Source organism: Apostichopus japonicus, chromosome 23, assembly GCF_037975245.1.
Source record: "Apostichopus japonicus isolate 1M-3 chromosome 23, ASM3797524v1, whole genome shotgun sequence".
NCBI lineage: Eukaryota > Metazoa > Echinodermata > Holothuroidea > Aspidochirotida > Stichopodidae > Apostichopus > Apostichopus japonicus.
In genome coordinates, this window is record NC_092583.1 from 136,927 (window position 1) to 159,307 (window position 22,381).

General features: G+C 37.3%; 1 protein-coding gene across 5 annotated transcripts in view; it reads left to right on the plus strand.

The window, feature by feature from the left end:
* The first annotated feature begins 4,112 nt into the window (after positions 1 to 4,112).
* The window catches only part of LOC139964611 (band 3 anion transport protein-like), a 146,277-nt gene continuing 128,008 nt past the window's right edge, over positions 4,113 to 22,381 (plus strand). The window contains exons 1-3 of one of the 5 annotated variants that reach the window (XM_071966354.1): positions 4,187 to 4,265; positions 7,639 to 7,689; positions 12,035 to 12,179. The gene's annotated coding sequence lies outside the window, so the exon portion shown is untranslated. Of the gene's footprint in view, positions 4,266 to 4,325; positions 4,444 to 7,638; positions 7,690 to 12,034; positions 12,180 to 22,381 lie in introns of those variants that run through there. The other 4 variants (XM_071966355.1, XM_071966352.1, XM_071966353.1 and 1 more) reach the window with 4 other exon arrangements.

Genomic DNA, 22,381 nt, shown 5'->3' on the forward strand with positions numbered 1-22,381 from the left:
GGCAACTTGTGGGTTGTGTACACAATCAGGCCTAATTATATAGACCCTTATAGTATGCCATAAACAAGTGCCCAAATGGTTAAATGATCTTGGTTTGTGTTAATTGTCAGCATTGGCCTAGCCTTTTTAGGCTAACATGAATTCAGCCTAATTTTTTCTTCTTCAAAAGTATAGCCTAGGCCTTGGTTTAATTTGGATGCAGTCAACTATCATTTATCAAAGTAGCAGGGGCCTAGGCTACATTTCAAAGACCACTAGGCCAAGGCTAATTATGGTACTGGTAGCCTAGCCTTAGTCATGCTTATTGCAAAGACTACCCTACACTCTTGTCTTGGTCACTGAATTATCTTAAGAGCCCTGTCACCACATGTTGATAAAGAAATGTTCAAACTATTGCGTAGGCCTAGCTTAGGCAATGCACGGTTTCGTTTGACTGTTTTAAAGGAAGCCTTGAAAATTTAGTGTTAACTGGTATTTCATTAATAAGCAAAACTGTCTGTGCATTCCAACGGAGTGCAAATTAAGAGGGGGGGGGGGGGGATGCAGTATGATACACCTTTCAAGTTTTAACACATTATAAATGCACTTATGCCAGAAAGTCATTGCATCAGTAACTCCTTATTCCCTTAATTGACACCCACATTGACGATTGAAGTTAAAAAAAATCTTTTTAAATTATCTTTAGACAGTAAATTTTAACTCCCTGAATTTCAGGACTTTTTTTACAAATCAAAGGTGGCATGTGCTCTGAAGAAAAACTCCTAACATAAAAAGCCACAGTTAGCAGACTGTGATAAAGACGAACCTGGTGAGTGACTACTAGACTGAAATCCAGTTCCTGCAACCACAGCAATAAAGTCTTTGTTTTAATCAATGCACTTGTGTGTTTGAAACTTTCAAATGGACACTCAATGGCAGTTGGTTAAGATATAAGGTTTTACCTTCATCATGGAGAGTTGAAGGGAATCTGCCTCATCATCTGAATAATGGACTCAAGGATAGCAACAAATCATGATGGGATAATGATTTTGAGCAAGTAAATATCTGGCAATTTGAAAGTTTGTATTATTTTTTTACATATTATTTAAGCTGTTTAGCTCACACACAAGCAAATGATCAAGTGACAACAACCGATGCAGTATATTTAAAGGTATTGAAGACTTGCCCTAAACCGCATGCCACGCTCTGAAAAAGTTTACTTTCCGTTGCTTGCAAGTGAAGTTTTTTTGCGTCGCTACAAAATGCAGACAGTAATGAACCTGATACCTTGTTATCTTTTATCTAGACCTGAGATGTCCACGCTGCTATGTGCACTGTGTTGTGGTCATTGACCGTGATGTTTGTATTGACTGTACACTAATGTCTATTTACAGATGGTAGCAAGCTGTGTGTGTATTTTCTGGGATCAATGGTGGTGTCTAACACTTCTGTTACACCGCATTCGAAACTAGGTCAGATAACCGGCATGAGATGTTTCTTTGTGCGGGAGTCTTCACACCCTTTAAGGAGAAGTATTTATATCCCATTAATAGAGAAAGAATTATGTTTCAATTGGTAGCATGCAACTTAAAATTTTGCAAACATTAGATACAATCAAACAATAACAAGGTTCATTTACAAGGTAATCTACTGCCCTTTATTTCACATTAGTCTGTCACATCAGAAGGTCACAGCTTTCAATAATTATACAAACTCCCTTGATGGGTGCTTCGTTAGATTCCTGCAATTTTCAAGTTTATCAATGTAATAAGTTCTGAATGTGGCAATGTGGAGAAGCTTTGGGATAATCTGTGGATAAGACTGCCAGACTATCAACAAGATTCCACATCCATGCAACTCCAACTGCTTCCTTCACCTCCTTGCAGATGTACCACATGTCCAAAAAAAAGTCAGCATTGGTTAATGTAATTAAAATCTGGCTTCCTCCTGAGCTGGCAAATACACATGAATTGTCAAGTACAGAGGTCAATGTGAAACCACTGAAAGATCTTCTCAGCTTTTAAGAAAACAAAGACTTGAAGCCAAATTGACAGAGGCCACACTGATACCATTCCACTCTCATAAGATGAAGGTATCACACACACTTCATTTTGCTTCTGCGATGCAGTGCCTGGTAGACTGTGAGGGTCACCCAATGGATGTTTTAACAACTGCCTGGTTTATAGAGCTCTGCAACAGATAATTCATCCTGATGTCTAGTCGTCATCCTGTCATGGCCTTGAGCAAGTTGAACCCACTTCAACACAAAGCAGCTATTGAATTCTTGTCTAGGTACTGTCAAATCCACATCACCATCATTGCTGGTTCCAGCTACGCCGACCATAATAAAAGAGTACAATGAGGGTTTTTTAATTCACCCAACAGAGCTTGCATTCCAGTACCTTTGGGCAGCTGAAAAGATATTCAGAAATTGTTATATGAGTGTGTTTGTATGCATGCATATGTGTGATTTTCTTGCTTTACAGAACAGCTCCATTTTGATAAGCTATGTAACGTGGAAACCTGCCAATCATATGTTTGAAATAGGACAGGCTGAAATGATTCTTAAATGAAAAGCTTAACAACTTCTTGCACTTTTATACATCACCGTTCAGGTAAGGCCAGTAAGGGCAGTATGAAGAATAAGTAACAATTAATAATTATCATTATGGCCATTTGCTGTCTGCATAATAACAAACTGAATGATGTCATCAGCCCTGTGCTCAGTTGACAACACTGACAAGTAGGCACACTATGTCAATGTGATCCATGAAACCTTATTAAGGACATGACCGTATAGTATATATGTTAATGGAAAATACATAAGCTACAACATACACCAGTATTCAGCTGTTGCAGGTTTTTTTTTTCTCGACAGACCCATTCAATCTGTTGCACCTACTATAGCCTAGTACTACATTCCTGAGAAATTAACACCACAATATCAGTCTTAGGTTTGCCCACAGACTCCCAACTATTGCTAACTCCTACACTCAAGTATATAGTTTAGTAGAAAAAAAAACCAGGAGAGACATTCAAGTCCCCATTAAGGACCCTAAGGCTATATGAGAGGAATAAAACCGAGGACATCAAATGTCATACCCAATTACAATGCTTAATGTACTCATCCAAAGTATTCTTAAACCCATTCACACTACTTGCAATTCAACCTTCTCAGGCAAACCATTCCATCCATTCACAACCCTTGTATAAGTTGTATTAGACTTTAGAGAAAAAGTTATGCCGAATATTAATCCTAATACAATGACCTCTGGTACAACTACTTTGGGCAAACCTGAAAAGATCAATGAAGCATAAATTGTCATTTTATGTGTAGGCCTACTTTATTTAATTGAAGGATCTATTAATGTAGGCCTGATGCTATAGTTGTGCGTCTGTAATCTAGCCTAGCCAGGACTGTGATCTGTGCTTTTCGTTTGTATGACTAAAGAAGGACTAGTAGTATGAGGCGTAAAATAAAACAAGTGTAATGACAGGTTTTCAGCTAGTTTTCTATGCATTTCAGGTGTGAAGATAAACGTAAATGTCATTAACTAACGCATACTCTAATTCATTACCTGATATCCATTTTGTTCCTCGTATGCCTGTCAAAATCTGACATTCTGAGTCGCTTCGTTTGTTCGCAACGAGCACAGTGTGCAAAGCTGCTATATATTGTGTGTGGTGTTTTTCGTGTTTCGCGCAACTGGTAACGACAACTGGACCTATTTTGATGCCCATGGTTTGCGTGTGACGTCACAAATCGCCAGTTGGCCAAACTCTCTCTATATACGGCTCTGCAAACTATCTAAGCGTAGCGCCACCATGTTTGGCGCGAAGCGTACAAGAACATTTTGGCTGAAAATGCCTCCCAGATCGCTGGAAATGGCACTTCCCAGGCCTTGTAAGTTGCATCTTAGCATTTTCTCTTTTGAAAATACTTGCGATATCCTTAAAACATTAAAAATAAAAATAAAAAATATGCTCAAGGGGGGCGGGGCGGCTTCCCCCTTCGCCCCCCCCCCCATTGGCTACGCGCCTGATTTATTGCTTCACAAGAGGGGTTGTTCAGAGCGACGTAAATCTTTCTGTCCAGTTTTGTCAATTTGGGTGAGGTATATAGGTCCATTATGAAATTCCGTACTTAGCTTCAAACACGTTTCATAAGCATTCGCACTATTACGTGCTTTCCTTGTCATTCATTTTTCGAATTTAATATACTTTAGTCAATCGCCGTTGTCATTCTTTGTTATTCGTTTTAGGCTGACTGAACGCAAACAGTCGCGGTAAGTACATGTACATTCCGTGTACTGTGTTTGAACCTTTCGTTGATACGTTGAACCTTTCGTTGAACCTTTCGTTGATACGTTGATTTTAGTAGGCCCAAAGAACTTGCCATGTAAACACTACTGACTCTCTGCCGTCCTTTAACACGATGGTTTATTCACTGAAACGTCATTTCAAGTATGCATTCATCAATAGTGGGTTAATTAGTACTTGATAGTATTCTAATCAACTAGCCTACATTAGAACTATTGTTAATAGGTCTAGGCCTAGTGCCAAAAGTTTAGATAGAAGTCTTGAGTTGCGTTAGCCTATGCTTGGACACAATGCAGATTAAATCACTGCCGCTTACTTCAACTTCAATTTTCTGACGAAAGAAAGCTTTAAGTAATATCAGTAATAATCAGCAGTTATTTTAAAGGTTTATTTTGTTCATTTTGAAGGAGCCATGCAGACACATGCTGTGGGCAGTCAAACATTTGTTGGAAATGGAGCTTGAGGCCTAGGACTAGGAGTACTTTAGGTTGCATTTTCCCCTACTGTTGTAGCCAACTATGATATGTTAACTTTTCAAGGGAAATCACACAGTAAAATACCATTGACTTTGTACGGAGGTGTTCACGAACTTCACGGAGCATTCCCTCGATTTGCAAACATAGCGAAGGCATGATTTAAAATCTGATATTACTATTTATCAAAGGCGATGGGTTGAGCTTACACAGTATGTGATGTGTTTTAGAAGCATTCATAAACATGTTGTGTTGAAAATTCATTTCTTAACCAATTAAAAAGTTTGTTGTATAACGATATTGTCAGGTTCACAGGGAAGACGATAAGAGAAAACCTGAGATTTTTTGAGTGGTATACAAGCTATTGCTACTCCTACAGTCTAGGATACAATGGAGTACGTATTGTATGTATTTTAGATCCTCCTGCAAGCAGGAAATCGTGAAAAAGCCATCATTGGCTTATCAAAGCTGCAAGCTGACCGAAGCCAGTCTCTTATATTCATATGTTACTGTACATCCATGATTATGAATATAGTCAATTGTCAACAACTCTGAGACTGGACGACATACATCAATCTTGGAGTGACTCGAAGTCGGGACCCAATTATTGAAAGGCACCGGCGTTAACCACTGAGCTCAGTCATTTTAATGTAGCCAACCAGTCGAGGCGATTTTACTGCTCAAGGCTACATCTCACTATTCTGAACTTAGAATGAGTGCACTCTTCAAGTTTGAATGATAACCACACTCCAAACTGGCTAAGTGTTGAAATCAAATCTCTTTTTATAGAAAATGGACTTCAAAATACTCACAAAGCTTTCATTGGCAGAATATTACAAATTATAAACAATTAATTAGTGCTGTAAAAATAAAGCCTAACAAAAGACTCCTATGTAATTCAACAATCTCACTAAGTTATCCAGCGTGAAAGTGTAGAAAATAGTAAAGCGATCGCTGGCTAGGATAAAATTCGCTTAATTTTGTTAAAATATAGTTTTGTTACATTACTTGTAGTAGACTCTAAATGTTGAACAGTACATTACATTAGCACAAAATTCACCATTGTGAAAATATAAGAACGGTTAACAGACTTGATTTACAGATGTGAGAAAATTGAGCAAATACTTACAAATTGCAAAAGACAGGTTTCAACTTTTGAGAAAATATTGACCTTTCAAAATTGTGTAAATGTAGAGTTTGGTTAAAATTCTCTCCCAACCATGCAGTAGCCATGCATCCATCACATATTTGACCTTTAACCTTGTAGCACCATAGAGAATGAAATCAAATCCCTCAAGATTGCCTACCCTTGACTTCAATGCCAGGAGGGAGTTTAATCCATCTCTGCCATGCTGTGTTGTTAAACACAATATAGGTCAATCTCTGGAAGATTACTATAAGTCCTAATCGAGAAAACAATACATTTTGCTTTTGAGAAAACAACAATATCTTGACAGTTTGGATGTGCAGGCAACCACTAAACAGTTGAATATAGTACTATACTAGTGGCTCAATTAGACCAATAGGCTAACAATAAATATGTGGGAAATCCCTATCTGAATTTAAAATATAGGAGCCCTCAAGTACCAAACTTTTTAACTAGTTGTAACCACTTTATTCTGAAGTTGCACTATTTAATTCCATAAGGTAATGACTCGAGATCTCTTTAAGCCTTTATGCTGAAAATCAAATGCATAATACATTCATTATTTATCTGTCATGTTGATAAAAACATTTTTGCAGACAAAGCATGGAACTGCCAAGTTGGTTTGGCTTCACTGTTTTGCACTCGACGGTACATAAAACTGTAAATTAAACTTTCGTTCTGGAAAATTAACAATTTGTAGTCTGATTCTTGTATTTATACTGCATCCATAATGAAAAGGTCTGATTAAACACTTTTAATGCTCCTCAAATGATGTAGTGCTGCATAGATGAAACATGATCTCAGTGCCTTCCTCCGATTCATATTTGCCGTCATTCCCATTTCCTATGATGCCCCTCACCATTGGACCCTATCAATGGCATTTTGCCGTGCCTTTTTGAGGCTTATGTCAAAGTCAAACCCTGAGAATTACATCCTACGTGGATCATGCAGTCTCTAAATTAAGTGCACATATAAGTAATGTTGTAGTTAACATGGTACAGTCATCAGCTGTCGCTTACATTCTCCATTTTGCAAGAGACTGACATATTTTTTTAAACCCTAGACTGCATCAATTAATAAAAAAATGAAGATAATCAGGTAGCCCTTCACCCAGAAAGCATATTTTAAGCTGGGAAGCTTTAGGGTCATTCCATATCAAATCACAAAATTTTGGATACTTACAGTATGTTGTAGTTCGATATCGTTTAAAAATTCCTAAATTTATTGTATGCTTGGAACACCATGAAATAAGCATATTCTGAAAATTTCAGTTGCATTGATTCAAAATTGGCCAATTTATCACACTTTGAAATTCTACAATTTGTTGCTACTGTGGCATTTTAGCATTTTCTTGATTTTTGAGGTCTCATTTCTCAGCAATTAAACATCCTACTACCTGTATATGTGTACAAGTACAGTGTGTATTTACTGTTAGTGCTACTGTAGGTGTACACATACTCTTGTAGGCTGCATCACTAATTGTACTTATCCAAATAAAACAGATCCCAACCGAACATGAAAGTAGACCAGCCATTTTCACTATGTTACAGACAAGTAAGCACATAACTTACTCATAGTATTTAAGTATCTTCAAAGGGTAAAAGCTAGTGCATCTATCATAGAGTCAGCTTGAGATGATACTACAATAGTGCTTACAATTACATATTAATGTCTACCAGTTTTTTTTTGAAAGATGAATCTGCAGCTTTTGTTTTGCAGGTCCTTCCTGTTTACCACCTTCCTCAATTTATGAATGGGTTAAGAACAATGGTAAGGTTTCAGCTGACTTACCTGTGTATCTGGTGCTTTTTTTTATTGAAAATGCTTAATAAAATTTGTGATTTGTTAGTTAAAGTGAATACCTTTACATATACATATACATCTGTACTGTATTGTTTACTGTACCCATTAAATGCATAGCTGGAGGCAAAAAAAACCCTTTTTTCCCGCTCATACTTAAGTATTTACTACACAATCAATACTGTGTTTCTCATTGAGTCGAAAGAGAAAGTACTTTAGAGAAATTTAATTGCAAGTTAGCAGATTCTCACTGACCTGAAATGTGATGCGTAAAAGCTCATGAACTTACAGGTCACCTTGTGACGTCTTTCTGTGTAGTGTACCGTGAACGCGAAACAATAACAATGGACTTTCACGCACTTCTCGTAAGAAAGTGAACTATTTATTAACTTCACTCTTACAATAGACATGCAGCTACAAGAGAAAGAAATGGTAACACATTTTTGGTAGCACTTCTTAAATTAAAAGTAATTACTTTGTATTGTTTGTACTGGACATAACCTCTGAAAGAGTCATGTACCCAGAAGCAATGGTTTAGGAACAATTTCTCACCAAAAGTAGCACATTTATTAGCGAAAAATACCAAAATCAAATACTTTAACACTTTTAAGTTGTTCTCCACAAGAAAATGTGTTTAAAGCCTAATTTTTGGTTGCGATCATAATCGTAACTTACTGTATGCAGTCATGCAGGCAGATGAGTGGGTGTGCCCCTATTGGTGTGGGTGTTACACCTTGCTTGTAAACATGATATCTCAAGAAGGGAATCGTTGACCAATCTCATATGTGGGCAGTAGGTGTACCACATTAAGTAAAAGAAGCTTTTTGTTTGTAGAGGAAGTCAAGGGTCATTTGGGGTCACTAGTTGTCAAATTGTTAAAACTTTGTAAACATGATATTTCAAGAAGGGAATCTTGGATCAATCTCATATCTCTTATGTAAAAGAGCCACATTCAGGAGAAAAAAACTGTTTGCTTTTTGTGGAATTTAAAGGTTATTTGGGGTCACCCCGGGTCAAATTGTGAAAACCTTGTAAACACGATATCTCTCCCCTCTCAACTGTCTCGCTACACTAACTCACCTCCCTAAACATAATATCACAAGGGAAACTTGGACAGATTGCATTTTTGGTAGACCACATTGAGTATAAGAACCTTATGTTGTGGGCGGAGGTCAATGGTCGTTCAAGTTCACCAGGGGTCAATTGTGAAAACCATGTTTACACAGTATTTCAACAAGGACAGATGTTATTATTGTTTTGATGTATCTATCACATCAGTACTGTAAGAAGCCCCTCGTCCAGATTGTAAGAAAGCTTCTTTTTCTGAACTTGTCAAGTGTGTTTAATACTGTCTGGCCAAATCAATGAATGAAAATGATCTTTCACAATTTATCAAAGAAACAAGACTAATTCATTTGGCTAGCACAATTTCTTCAAGAATGTTCCAGACCAATAAGTTGGATAAAGGGTTTATATTGGAAATTAAGGTTGGTCTGCCTAAGGGGGGATCCAATATTTCTATATTATTTACTAATATACTGATGAAATTAGGTCATACTCACATATTTCTGTTACAAAATATGTTGATGATACTGTTGAAGATACTGTACTGCTGTATATGTTGATGATACTGTTGTATGTTATACTGCTGTATGTTTTACTACTGTATGTTGATGATACTGCTATATGTTGATGATACTGTTGAAGATACTGTACTGCTGTATATGTTGATGATACTGTTGTATGTTATACTGCTGTATGTTTACTACTGTATGTTGATGATACTGCTATATGTTGATGATACTGCTATATGTTGATGATACTGTTGAAGATACTGTACTGCTGTATATGTTGATGATACTGTTGTATGTTATACTGCTGTATGTTTTACTACTGTATGTTGATGATACTGCTATATGTTGATGATACTGTTGAAGATACTGTACTGCTGTATATGTTGATGATACTGTTGTATGTTATACTGCTGTATGTTTTACTATTGTATGTTGATGATACTGCTATATGTTGATGATAATGTTGAAGATACTGTACTGCTGTATATGTTGATGATACTGTTGTATGTTATACTGCTGTATATTTTACTACTGTATGTTGATGATACTGCTATATGTTGATGATACTGTTGAAGATACTGTACTGCTGTATATGTTGATGATACTGTTGTATGTTATACTGCTGTATGTTTTACTACTGTATGTTGATGATACTGCTATATGTTGATGATACTGCTGTCTGTATCATGCAAAACTTCTAAGAGCTCTGTTGAAACTGACCAATTAAGGTATCAGTGTTCTATAAATGACATGTGACTGTAAGAATTTATTAGTCAACCACCAAAAATCAAAGGAAATGTTTGAAAACAAGAGAAAACATGATTCTGATTCTATCAAAATGGCAACGTATTATTATTGAGGGATATGAGGTGGCTAGAACCTCCACACTGAGTACTTGGGAGTATACATAGATGATAGTTTGACCTTTTCATGCCATGGATCAAAGGTATTAAGCAAAGTGTATGATATTGTACATAGTTTGGCTTATGTTGTGTCTTTCTTTGACCAGAATGCTATGGAAAATGTTTTCAATACTACTACTCCAGCACATGTGATCCATGCAGTGCCTGTCTGGTACCATTTTATGTTGCAAAAACACTAAGAAAGAATAATGAAGTTTCTTAAAAACACATCAGCTATATTTAATTTAGATTACAATATACTATTAGAAAAAGTCAATTCTGCTGCAACAACTGAATTTATAAGAATGGCTAGTAGAATAAACAGTGATGAGACTCATGGGTGGCGATCATGGGGAGGACGGGAGGGGGGGAGGAGACTTGTCCCCCCAAGTATTTTAGGGGGGATATAGTATCTAATATCCCCCTGAATATTTGGTGGCACAGTTTTTTTTTTGTGGCTATAAATAGAAAATAATGCATGAGATTATTTATCCAAATCATATTTGATGGTGGCTAAAACTTCATCCAACACATGCTGCATGAGGTAAATGACTCTTCGTGGTCGTTTCTGTGACCTGTGACCGTATAGCAAGTTGTCACTCATGATTATTATCATAATGTCTGTACATCTCTTGTTTATGAATGTAAGTATGGCCAAAATTCTCATGGTAGCGCTACGCTTAGATAGTTTGCCTACAAGCTTCGCCCCTCCCGTGGCAAATTCCTCCCTTCATGCCTGTCTAATCGTGTCACAAATTGTTACTGAATATCACCAAAACGTCACAGATTTTCACCGAAAGTACAGTAGCTTTTCCTTTCATTTCGAAATGAATTAGCTAGACGGACCACATCCGTAATGAAATTGGGTTTGCCAATAAAAAAAAGGAAAATAGGGCTGACTTAGCAACCAGTAACCAAATATATATATATATATATATATATATTTGCCTTTGTCGTTTACCTCCATTTCATTAACATAAAGTCTGTTCAAAGTATCTTTTTCGAGATCCGGCTTTAGGAATCACAAATGATTTTGAGTTGGTTAGCATCATGTTTGGTCTCTAGAGTAAGGCAAAATATGTCACCAAAAACAGAACTAGTGTTGTTTGATACAGGTGAAATATCATGAAGCGTGTGAACAATTTTGGGGTTGAAAGTTGCTATGTGCCTGCACCCAAGCAAATGTCCCCCCCAATATTTGAAACAAATCGCCGCCCCTGATGAGAATCACACTTTGTATACTGTACTAAAAAGTCTCCTGCACAAATGGAACAGAAATCTAAGAAATCACATCTTGCCAAAATACTGAACATAAGTTTACAGAATCTCTTTAATACACCGTGCTGTTTTTTTACATTCAATCCGAGCACTTAGAATGTCTGTTTGTTATATCGTTTGATGTAATAACTTATATGATATCTTATCTCTACTTTTTCCCTTATGTTAGTTATCTTCCCAGTCAACATACTTTATGACTCCTCTTTATCAGTTTCATATTTTACTGGAATGAATAAATAAATATATGAATAAAAGTAGTCTTAGTTGAGATATAGTACAGAGAGTTAGCTCGCTGAGCACATGTCCACAGTCTCTGGTGACATATGAATCATTGGAACAGATTCAAACATATTGTATATAATGAACATTAAGTGAGAAATACACTTGGTAAGGAAATGTCAGTTGACAAACATTTACAAAAGTTTCCTACAATTTACAGTATAACAAAATTCTTGACTTTGTAGCAGGATTTAGGCCAATGTACTTGACCCAGTAGAGGGGAATTATTAAAAGAGATAGCTCCATGCTGATATCCAATAGTCCATGGTTTTCATTTAATAGATTACCAAATGGCCTCCTGTGTGCAGAGTTGATGCCAAAGATTATTTATGGGCAATCAAGACTCTATCTGGGCAGTTGGCTGAGGGATCCAGAGACCTGATGTTGGAATAAATTGTCTGTGAAACTTATTTTTCTTGGATTTGAGGTAAGTCTCTTTAAAAGGTAATTTACTATTAAATTAGCTGGTAAACAATTCCATTATAGAATTCCTTTCCTTGAACTGTTGTAATATAAAAGGAGAAATAAACTCTGGGTTTTTGCAGTGAACATGCTGTAGGGGATAATTTTCTAATTCCATTTGTGAAATAACTAAGCAAAATAAAGTTCCCTGAAGTGAACGTGAATTTCCCAATTTTTTTTTTTACCCATTTTGAGAATTGAGGGCGCTTCAAAAGTGACACAGGCGAGCCACTTCGTAATTTCAAAACAATGAAGCTTTGCATACTAGTTATAGTCTATTCACACTATGTTCGAGTATCTCGCTTAGCTTATTTCGCGGGTTAAAATGCCTGAATGCCAAGCCTTTAGTTGTGCTAACCGAAGAGGGGAAGAGGGAGCAGGAAAAGGAAAAAGATATTTCGTTATTCCAGATGGAATAAAATATCCGGAAAAGAGGCAACTTTCACTGAGGTGGCTAACCAATATCTCCTCGCTTTCCAATGGCGAACAGAGCGCACACAGACACCATTCTCCGCAGTGTCTCGCGGAACTGGAACTCGTATCAGCAACGGAATTCGAGCCAACATCACCAACAGTCACAGACTGATTCTTTGCACAACTCCTCCTCGGGATGTCTCAGTTCTTCCTCTGAATATTCTGGTTTGAAAAGATACGATTCCAGTCCAAAGGCTCCCATTTTCTTTTTTCAAGATATTTGCTCGACATTAAGTGATTTAACTTTTGGAGTGTAGTGATTGATGTAAGTAATGCTATCCCTAGGACTGAGTATGCGGTGAAAGCAATCTAAACACGGTAAATAAAATTGTTGAAAAGATCTCCAAATTTGTATTTCCACTGATACTCGTTACAATAGTAAATTTTTCACACATTTTAAGCATTTTTTACAGACAAAAGATATTTGTTGATCGATATTTTATTCATTATTGCTGAAAATTCAATTCTAATTATATAAGGGATTGGCAACTATTTTTGTCTTGAAATATGCCAAGTGGCTCGCATTCGGCACGGTACATCCGGGAACTGGCTCAATTAAAACAAAATGGCGCGACACATGAACTACAGTACATTCAAATCGTTTTTTTCATCTCAAAGAAGGAGTTTTTATGCTTTTCTATTGCTTTTACTGGAAAGACTATCTGTCAAAACGTAAGATAGGATGAAAAAAAAGCCAGGGTTTATTTCAGCTTTAAAGTCAAAATAAAAATAAAATAAAACTGTAAGCAAACTTCTCTCCATCCCTAGTCTACTAATCCCCTTACATCTATCTCATTGTGTTAACCTGTCTGTATTCTGTTAGTGTTTTTGCCCCTTCTGTTACTGTTACTTGTCAATTAGCCTCTGAAGAAGATCCTGCTAGGATTGAATCGTCAGGCCAACTTACTTTTACAAACGTAATATTAAAGTGATTACATGCATACCAAAAAAAATGATAAACAACATAAGGTAATGTTTAATGTTATGGTTTTCTTTGTTTCAATATACTAGTGTTTGCATGGGGTATCCGGGTACCCGCCCGGCGCGATATTACCCGGTTCCTAATTTATTACCCAAATCCTACGCAAAGTGTGATTTAAAAAAAAAATTGGCAAACCGATGGTTAGGCAGATTTCCCATTGACTTATTGTGGTGTTAGGCTACCATGTGGTCGAAGATAACAGCAATAACGAATGTACCCGCCTGATGCGATACTACCCAGTTCATAATTTATTACCCGAAACCTATGCAAAGTGATATTTTGTTGTTTCTTTTTGTTGGCAAACCGATGGTTAGGCAGATTTCCCGTTGACTTAGTGTGGTATTAGGCAACCATGTGGTAGAACGTAACAGCAATAATGAAAGTATTCGATGGATATCTGATAACTGCATCACAATTTCAGCGAATAAACAAGTGGTTAGGCTTAGCTAGATTTCTCATTGACTTAGTGTGGTGTTAGGCTACCATGTGGAAGAAATTGAAAGAATTCTCACAATTATTATTTATTGGTTCGTTTATTTCATAGAAGCTTGAAAGGCTGACAAGGAATTTTACGAAATGTTACTGGATTATAGACAGGATAACTAAAAAATAATAATTGCAAGTGGCTTTTTACTAATTGTTTATTCCAAATGCGCTCAATATCTCAGGTATTCGGTTCCCGATTTTTGAACCCGTGTAAACATGATCATGTGTGAAATATTAATGACTGACAATGAAAGTGATACTTTGTTAAAACTAATGAAAATGGTGTAAAGGTGGCAAACTTTTGAAAGCAGTTTTGAAAACCTGTTCTCATTATAAGAGCTAGACCATGCCTAGACGTGAGTTTAGTCATGAATATGCAACACTATACAGTAACGGTGTCATTGGTGTTACAAAAGGCATACTAGAGTTTTAGTGTTAGATTTTGAGAATTTGAGTTAAATGTTGAATTGGAAGCCATCCGACATGAAGTTGTAATCCATAAGCCCTTGTGGGCTTATCCCACATTCGTGGTTGCTTAAGCCCTTGTGGGCTTATCCCACATTCGTGGTTGCTTAGCCTCATGGCATACATGTATTTATTGATTTAGCTCTTAGTCTTGTCAGCATGATCATGCATTGGTAAGGTATATGGACACTATTCCTGTTAGATAGTAGTAGGCTTTAAGAGTAGTGATTACAGTTGTTTTCTTCTTGACCTCATTCTTTCTCTGTGCCAAGTTTAATTACCGGACAACTATTTTCATATCATAGGACTTTGGAAGCGAGATTATTAATAAATTGATAAAGATGGTATTAGTCAGTGTTCCTTTGATCAGCTTCATTGAATATCAGTTGAAACTTGAGCTGACTGTTACAGTTAGAAGGCCTACTAGTACTAGTAGCCTAGGTCTTAGTATAATATTAGTAGCCTAGTCAGAGACCTATTTTTGTTTCCTTGCCGAAGGCGGAAGGAATCTATGCGATGGTGATGGCATGAGTGTGCATGCGTGCGTGTGTGTGTGTGTGTGTATGTATGTGTTGCCAAAGCTATCAACTCGAGGACTTGTGTTCTGGTACACACCTTCGCTTTTAGGACATTTGGTGTGTGACCGTCAATCTGATGCCGACCTCAAACTGTAAAATTGGGAATGGACTCAAAAGTGACCTTAGAAAGCGCCTGTATCAGTACGGGGGAGGTCCTCAAATTGTAACCATCAAGACTCAAATTTGGCTGTACTGTGTAGAAAACCCTGTTATGAAAGAGCACCCTCCTAAGTCCTCGAATTGACGTCCTCTTAATTGACGTCCTCAAATTGATTTCTCCGTGGCTATAATGAGCATAGCCACCAGCAGATAATGAGTCACACTTGATTGCACACTGTCTTCAAACCACCCTCCACACTATACAGTTACTTCACCGCTGCCAAGCTTTTACTAAGCCGATTTGAGCACATTAGGGAGTTGAACCTAAGACCACTCTTAATTAAGAGTCAAAAGGTGTCCAAACATTCTGCAAAGATAGTGTGTTTATACACCATATTATAATTTCTTCTGCAAAGACAAAACTTTTGAAATTAATTTCATGAAATTAATTAAGGAAATGTGAATTAATACTGCAGGAATCTATAAAGATAATTTTTTTTTTGCCCAGTCGGCCAAGTGGGTACAATAACTTTTGTAGTCAATTCTTGCAAGTACAAGTTTCCTGAATTTTTAAGATTGAAAATCTAAAAAAACTGTAAAAAAATCACAATCTAACTTCTTTTACACATGCACATTAGGGTGAACCAGATTCAAATATACAAAGGCTCTAACATAATCCTACATGTGAAGAACAAGACCTGATATCCCTAGCAGGTCAACAAATATTTTGACTGTAGAGCAAAAAAAAAAGTTTTAAGTTTTTAAGACAATATGCAACATAAACTACAGCCCTGACTGTCAAAATTGCCAAAGTTTATCCGCTTACTTGGCCAAGTTTGCTCATTGTTTGTGAACAATAAGCAGCTTTGTGTTGTCATGACGCTGTGCTCATTACTCAGGCTGGCCAACAGCTGGTGAGCATTCAGCCATGTGACCAATATGCACATGTATAATGAGCAAGTGGTGCGAGATTTCAGCCGGCCTGGACACGGGGTTAGATTTGCGCGGCTTCCCTTAACAAACACCACAGTAATAGAGACCTATTACCATACACCCCAGTACTTAAGGCCTATAACAGTATGCCATTTGGAGTACTACAGGCCTATTACCATGCACCACAGTGTTATGGGCCTATTACCATACCCCACAGTAAAATAGGCATATTACCATATACACTAGTGTTTACACGGGTTCAAAAATCGGGAACCGGGTACCCGAGAGCTGTTACCCGCCGGGTATCCGGGTACCCGGAAAAAATGTTTACCCACTCGTGTATCACGATTTTCAAGAAATGACACATTGGATGCTATTATAAATGAAAAGGTGTAAGATAAGGTATAAAACCTTCCTCAATAATTTCTATTTGCTATTGTTTCTTTCATTATTCTTGTTAATAACTTCATATAATTAACATTACTACTAACATCGCACTGCCGTCGCTGCTTACGCTTGCTCTCCACGCCTATCGATCACACCATATAAATATCCAATTTAGCTCTTAAACAGTTGTTACTTCTACTATCTATTATGCAGGCCCAGGGTTCGCATTAGCGGCGATTGCGCGATTCGCGCAATTTGACCGCATTTGGAATAAATGAATAGTAAACAGCCACTTGCGATTATTATTTTTTAGTTATCCCATCTAAATCCGTAAACATCTCGTAAAATTCCTTGTCAGCCTTTCCTTCCATGTAATAAACGAATTAATAAATAATAATTTCTTCCACATGGTAGCCTAACACCACACTAGGTCAATGAGAAATCTAGCTAGGCCTAACCATCTGTTTATTCGCTGAAATTGTGGCGCAGTTATAAGATATTGTAGTAGTAGTAAGTTGAGTCTCGTCTATTCGACATGCTCAGTGATTAACCTCCGCCACGTATCACGATCTTGCGCAAGGTTTATTGCTTCCTCGAAATTGTTAATATTAATGTCCTTGAATTGCGACTTTATTTTTCCAAGCAAGGTAGTCACGGGCCTTCCAACTGGTTTAGCAGTATGTCTCAGTGCTTCTCTTAAAGCAACCTTTGCTGGAGCGTCCTCCTGGAGTCTTGCTACATGACCGAAAAATCTCAATCTTCTATGTGCGACTATCGATGACCAAGTTGTTTGGTTGGTTTCGTTGTATAGCTCATCATTTGATAACCAATTATTATTGGTCCATCTAATGTTGAGAATATTTCGAAGTAGTCTCCTTTGAAAAGTGTCAATTTTGCAATCAAGATCCTTCGTTGTGCCCCACAGTTCGCAAAAAAATACCCTTTAATAAAGTCTCAAAAATCCTAAGCTCAATGTTCCGGCTTATGTTTTTGCTTTTAAAAATGCTTGACAGTGTGTTATAAGTTATCCATGGTTATTTTCATTATTGCTGTTACGTTTGACCACATGGTTGCCGAACACCACAGTAAGTCAATAGGGGAAATCTAGCCTATACCGCTGAAATGGTGACGCAGTTATAAGATATCCATGGAACACTTTCGTATTGCTGTTATTTTCGACCACATGGTAGCCTAATACCACACTAAATCAATGGGAAATCTAATCGCCTAACCATCGGTTTGGAAAAAAAAATCACACTTTGCGTAGAATTCGGGTAATAAATTAAGAACCGTGTAGTATCGCGTCGGGCGGGTACCTTCGTTATTGTTGTTATCTTCGACTACATGGTAGCACCACACTAAGTCAATGGGAAATCTGCCTAATTGTCGATTTGCCAATTTTTTGGTTCCTTGCTTTAGCAAAAGGAACCTATGCAGTCAGGTTGGCGTATGTGTGTGTGTATGTATGTATGTATGTGTGTATGTATGTATGTATGTATGTATGTGTGTGTGTGCGTCTGTGACACTTGCTTGGGTACGCTCTATCTCAATAAGGGAATGTTGGATTGAGGCCAAACTTGGACTATAGATCCGCCATATGGAGAAGGTGTGCCCTATTGTTTTTGGTGCCCACAAAGGTCACCAAAGGTCAGTTATGGTCCAAAAACCGAAAATATTAAAACTGCAATAACTCCCAGTGCCAATGTGCGACAAGATTGATATTTTGGGACAAGTTGTGAACTGGTTAGGGGAGCCTTTTCAAACTTAACGGTCATGTGATCCGAGGTCACCAAAGGTCAATTAATGATAAAAAACTAGTATATTTGCAATAACTTGAGAACGAAATGTCTGTTAGGGTTGGGAGTTGCCTCAATGTAATCCAATTGTCGACCTGCATCTGGGTGACCCTTGACCTCAATTTGACCTCTGGTGACCTTTTCGTGTTTTTGGGATTTTTACAGTTTCGATGCTATTTTCAGATGTCAAAGGTACCTTCTGATCATAAATGTCAATAGGTTGACCCCGTGTGACCTTTATGTGCAAAGTTATATGGGGTCAAAGTTTTTCCGTCGGAGTTAGGATGGTTGTACAGACTTTGCGTTTTGTTTTTTGGAATCAGGAGATTAAACTACATCTGAAACCAAGGTCAAAAGGTCAAAGGTCACATTAGAAAAAAATGTGCTTATTTTGGGAGGAAACGAGCAAAACAGAAAATGTTTGGTTTTGATGCTAGATTTGGATATCAAAGGTACCTTCCGATCAAAAATGTCAATTGGTTGACACCCGTGTGACCTTCGTGTGCGAAGTTATACAAGGTCAAAGTTAATTTTCAGACATTTAATGCATCAACTCCCAGTTCCAAGGTGTGACATAGTTGATATTTTTGGACAAGTTGCAAATGGTATAGGGGAATATTTTCAAACTTAACGGTCATGTGATCCGAGGTCACCAAAGGTCAATTAATGATAAAAAACTAGTATTTTTGCGATAACTTGAGAACAAATTGTCCGTTAGAGTTGGGAGTTGCTTCAATGAAATCCAATTGTCGACCCGCATCTGGGTGACCCTTGACCTCAATTTGACCTCTGGTGACCTTTTCGTGTTTTTGGGATTTTTTAGTTTCGATGCTATTTTCAGATGTTAAAGGTACCTTCTGATCATAAATGTCAATAGGTTGACCCCTGTGTGACCTTCGTGTGCGAAGTTATATGAGGTCAAAGTTAATTTTCACACATTTAATGCAATAACTCCCAGTTCCAAGGTGTGACAAGGTTGATATTTTTGGAGTAGTTGCAAATGGTATAGGGGAATATTTTCAAACTTAACGATCATGTGTTACAAGGTCACCAAAGGTCAATTAATGATAAAAAACTAGTATTTTTGCGACAACTTGAGAACAAATTGTCCATTAGGGTTGGGAGTTGCTTCAATGTAATCCAATTGTCGACCCGCATCTGGGTGACCCTTGACCTCAATTTGACCTCTGGTGACCTTTTCGTGTTTTGTGGATTTTTACAGTTTCGATGCTATTTTCAGATGTTAAAGGTACCTTCTGATCATAAATGTCAATGGGTTGACCCCCATTTGACCTTCGTGTGCGAAGTTATTTGAGGTAAAAGATAATTTTCACACATTTAATGCAATAACTCCCAGTGCCAAGGTGTGACAAGGTTGATTTTTTTGGACAAGTTGCCAATGGTATAGGGGAATATTTTCAAACTTAATGGTCATGTGATCCAAGGTCACCAAAGGTTAATTAATGTTAAAAAAGTAGTATTATGGGGGGAGAAAATGGGCAAAGAAAAAATGTTTGAATTTTTACAGTCATGCTCTATTTAGGTCTCACCGATCAAAAATGTCAATTGGTTGACCTCCGGGTGACCTTTGTGTGTGAAGTTACATACAAGTTCAAAGTTAATTTTTTGACATTTAATGCAATTAAATCTCAATGCCAATGTGTGACATGGTTGATATGTTGGGACAAGTTGTGAATGGGGTGGTGGAACATTTTGAAACTTAAAGGTCATGTGATGTGTCTTACATTTTCGACGCCATATTTAGATCTCAAAAGTGCCTTTTGATAAAAAATCCGATCACATTTTGTGATCACAAAAGTGTTGGCTATAGTGTTGGTTACTTTATGGGAACATGTAGGACCACAATTACTTGGACTATTTGAGCCCAATCTTGCTTGATAATATTATGTGTATTGTCATATACCCCAAGCAAGGAACCACAGTGCCCTTGGGCTCTTGTTTTTTTTTTAAATCACACTTTGCGTAGGATTTAGGTAATAAATTAGGAACCGGGTAGTATTGCGTCGGGCGGGTACCTTCGTTATTGTTGTTATCTTCGACTACATGGTAGCCTAACACCACACTAAGTCAATGGGAAATCTGCCTAATTGTCGATTTGCCAATTTTTTTTTTTTTAAATCACACTTTGCGTAGGATTTGGGTAATAAATTAGGAACCGGGTAGTATCGCGTCGGGCAGGTACCCGGGTACCTGGATAACCCGTGCAAACACTAATATACACCACAGTACGATTGGCCTATTACCATACACCACAGTATTATTGGCCTATTACCATGCAGCACAGTACAATAGGCCTTTCTCGTGTACTATGGGCCTATTACCGTACACCACAGTACAGAAGGCCTATAACCATTCACCATGTAGTACTATAGGCGTATTACCGTACATCACAGTACTATAGGCCTATTACCATACACCACAGTATTATTGGCCTATTAACAAACACCGCAGTACTATAGGCCTATTAACAAACACCACAGTACTACTGTATAGGCCTAATAAGTTCAGTATGCCAGAGTGTTATAGGCCTATTACCGTACACCAGAGTACTATAGAGGTTCTTTACATGTCATCGTATCACTTGACCTAATGTTTTCAACTATGTTGGCTGTCAAACTCGCTCAGCTCAGTCCTAACGTTACTGTAGTTCTGCATAATAAGACAAGTTTGAGCCAATAATAACGTTATAGTTGGCAAGTTGATGCTGACATTCTTTGCAAGCATGACCGATTCTAATGAAAATTTAGGCTTATCGGACATTGTCAATAACTTGAATAAACCTCATAGAGAACGATATGTTGAAAAACTCTAGTTAATAGGGTGTACAAATGATCCGTATTTGATGGCGAAATCGTTGTTCGCTGATTTCATGACTGCAAGTTGTGTATCGACTCGAACCTTCATATCCAGACATCTACAACTATGTCATAAATACTACTTTAGTATACAGCCACCAGACACTCTAAAGCTAAAAAAGTTTAGAAGCTAGATAGAAGTATTTCGCTGCTGGGTTTGTAAAGGAAGGTTTAGTTCACAAAAACACTTCAACATTTTTGTTATTACAAGCAAGGTAAGTAAGCTGTTTGTTAACTGTTAGCAAGCCTAACTTTAGGCCTAGTTTTGCAAAAACTGACAATGCTCAGTCAATGCAACTTCCATTGTTGGCTACACCTAGGCCTCATTTGTTCCATCAGTGCTCTTGCCCATGGTCACAGCTGGGTCGGTAGGGTGGGGGGAGTTGCACTTTAACAACTAAGTTATGAAATTTAGGCCTAACTATAGGCTTTGGCTTATGAAATAATCATTTTGTGAAAGAAATGGAATATTTGGGGAGGGGAGTGGGGTGGGGGCTGTGATTGAGGTATGAATGGTATTTTGTGACTCTCATGCCCTCCCTGTAAACTGCAACTACATCTTTGCCCTTCAAGGCATTTGATTCGCGATGTTTTAATTTAAGAACCATTGTGCATCATAACATGTGTTCCATAAAAGAAACCCAATTTAAATTTTGTTAAATAATTTTACGTAATTATTTTCCTGAAACTGATTCCTGTTCATCCCAAAGTGGATGTAATTCTTATTTCTTTAATATTATTGACTTCAACCACATAGTTGAACCTGCATTGCTCTAGCAATTGTTTGTTAATATTTTTAGATAAGCCTATATAAGAAAAGTGAAAGAATGAATTACTGGCACACTCCTATCTCAAGCTCAAAATGATTTGAAACTCCTTTGCAAAAGAAACATGAAATCGGCAGCAGTAAAAAAACATTTTTTTTAATTTGCAAAGTATTATTTAAAATATGGTGATCACAGAGACTACTCAGTTCTATCAGTCATTTAAAAGATTTCCTATGACTTCATGTTGTGAACAAAATTATTTTTGTAATTTATTTGTTTATTTCTCAAATAACTGCTGTGGAAGAAGAAACAAGAGGCTGCATC